The following is a 3,093-nucleotide window of genomic DNA, read 5'->3' on the forward strand; positions in this document are numbered from 1 at the left end:
TGTCCCTTCCTCATTTACACTGACAAGCTAGAAATAACCCAACTGCCCAACAAGAGGAGGAGGAATATAAGCTGACCAGTGAGAAATAGACAATTTCATGATTAAGGGTTTTTGTTATAATCATAGTACAATATTAAGTAAAAATAAAAAAACAAAATGTTGAGAGAAAAGACAGCAGAACACTGAATATCAATTAGAAATGACTTTTTTTTAAAAAAAACACCCTATCCTTTATATTTTTCAAATTTATTTAATACCAGTAGTATGATATCCAGATAATCATATAATACATAATTTTGAGTTTCCCCCTACATTTAGATGTCATTCTCATAGAGAATTAGGACAGCATTCAAACTTCTGGAATGCCGAGCACTTGAAGATTACATTTGGTTTTATTTATTTTTAAATTCAAGCATCTTGGTTTTGATGACTTGGCTGAAAGAGCAGCACTTTTTGGGGCCGCACGAGTAAAAACTCAGTCAGGGGTGAATTCCAAATGGAAGAGTGCAGAAAAGATTTCACAAGAACACATCTTAGCTTTATTAAACATTAAAAAATGGTTTGTAAAGGAATAATTGCCTACATTCAGGGAATTAGGGGTACTATAAATGTTGGAGCTAGGCTATGAATCAGTTTATATCATGATAGGAACATCTGTAAGTCATATGTTTTCAAACTGAGCTATGAGAAAACAGATCATTTATCTGCCCAGAATATGTATGAAGTGATCAGTATTTGTGTCAGAGAAAAAGAAAACATCATATAATAGAAAATGGAGCCTGGGGGGCCGAGATGCAGTGTTGTGTGTGATGTGGGGATCTGGGGGAGACAGATGCAGTGTTGTGTGTGATGTAAGAGTCTGGAGGATTCGGATGCAGTGGTGTGTGTATGATGTGAGGTCTAGGGGAGCCCAAATGCAGTGGTGTGTGTGATGTGAGGTCTGGGGAGCCCAGACGCAGTGCTATGTGTGATGTGAGGTCTGAGGGAGCCCAGATGCAGTGCTGTGTGTGATGTGGGAGTTTGGGAGAGCCCACATGCAATGCTGTATGTGATGTGGTAGAGTTTTGGGATGTCTAGACATGATGCTGTATATGATGCGGTAGAGTCTGGGGGAGCCTATGTGCAGTGCTGTGTATGATGGAGTAGAATTTGGAAAAGTCCAGATGCAGTACTGTCTGTAATGTTGTAGATTAGTGTTCAGATGCAATGAGGTGTATGAGTTCCCAACAGTAACAGTCCATTTGGAACCTGAATGGGCATAAGTGCACACTACATTGAACAGAGAGCTCTGTGTGGAACAGACAATCACCGGCACCAAACAGCTTAAGGCTCAGGAGGCTCTCACCCACCAACTCAGAATGTCTGTTCTTTAAAATGTCATTTCCGGCTGACTCTGCCTTTCCGAACAAGCTGCAGTGTAAAGAAGAGTGGCTCAAAAGGAGTTAAAAATTATAGAAAAATCAAGAAAGGTATAAACAGTCTTTTCCTAGAGGATTTGACATTTAAAACTGCAGCCACTTCTAATGCCAGGTATCCTTGGTGGCCAGCAACTATGAACTTAGAAGCTGCAGGGAGCTGGCTTCAGGTGCTCCCCAAGGGCAGGGCTTGTAGCTTTCCATTCATTAAGGAATCAAGTCTTGGGAACTGGTCCCCTGCCTGCATTGCCAAGGGAAGGAGGGAGAGAGAAAGGAAGGGGGGTTGAAGGGAGTGGGGGTGGGGGAAGGACACAAGAATGACTAAAAAGGATTTGAAGATATTTGGACAATTTATTGCATCTAAAGCATCTAAGGGACCTAACTTAGAACAGAACAACTTGCCTCTTTGGGGTATCAGCGAGGAGCCAGAGAACATAATTAAGATCAGTAACTAGGGTTGGGAAAGGAACAGAAGATAAAGATGAAATGAAATTTTCTGTGCTGCACCCTTACAGTGTTAAACAGCGTTTCCAGTTTTCTGGGCTTTTTCTGCTGTCCCTTCTCTGGCTCTTCCTGCACCCATCTCTGCGGTCTCTTGGGTAAAATTCAGAGGTTACTATTATGAAAAGTATTTCAAAATGACTTCTAACTTAAAGCACATTTCCATGGGGAAACAAGAGTTTGGATGCCAGAGAAATGCAAACGTGGAATCTACTCCATCATTTGTTTCGTGTTTGGACATCTGCTTAACCTCGGCATGAACCAGCACTCCTGAGGATGCTGAGCAAGAGAGCTGAGCAGCTGGTATAGCGCAGCCAATACAGCATTTTAGTTATCGCATACTCAATAAATACGTATGCTTCAGGCTTTCTATTTGCTACTTAGTACAGAGCCTTATCTTCACAATCAATAGAAGACCAAAGCCAGAACTAGAGTCAAACAGGGAAATGTGGGCTATTCAAGAGCCAATCAGAGACGAACAGAAATAGTGATAAACAGCATTGTAATTCAGGAAATAAAGTGGCCACAGAAGGAAGACACTCTATCTCCCTCATGCCATGCCCATCACAGTTCTGTGATGGAGGCACAGACTGGAAAGTCCCAAGTCCAGTTGGTTTCTGTGGTGGCATTATGCAATGATGGGATTAAGAAACTTCTGGTTAGCTGGGTGGTGGTGGTGGAGGCGCATCCCTTTAATCCCAGCACTTAGAAGGTAGAGATAGGCAGATCTCTGTGAGTTTGAGGCCACCTGGTCTACAGAGCAAGTTCTAGGACAGCCAAGGTTACACAGAGAAACCCTGTCTCGAGAAAGCAAAATAAAATAAATAGGCTAGTGAAAATTATGATACCCAACTCTACAACTTTGATTCCTTGATTCTGCAAGGCCTTTGTAGTGGGCTAGTACCTAGAATGAAGGAGAAACGTCAAAGGAAAATGCACATTTCAGTTGTACATACCCTCTCCCTCCTTTCCCACATAATCTCAATGCCCCACTCTGGGCAGTACTTAGAATAGGGTACACTCATGTCTTACTGAACCCCACTTTCACACATCCAAGTTCTTCCACTTTGACATTCCTGTACACAGTTCCAACTCTTGCTATTTTCTTTTAGTTGTTTATTTTTAAAACAAAATACAGCTTTATTTAAAAGATACATATTTAAACTTGGCACTCCAT

Source organism: Microtus oregoni, unplaced genomic scaffold, assembly GCF_018167655.1.
Source record: "Microtus oregoni isolate MIOR12 unplaced genomic scaffold, Mior012 000003F_ref0000135, whole genome shotgun sequence".
Lineage (NCBI taxonomy): Eukaryota > Metazoa > Chordata > Mammalia > Rodentia > Cricetidae > Microtus > Microtus oregoni.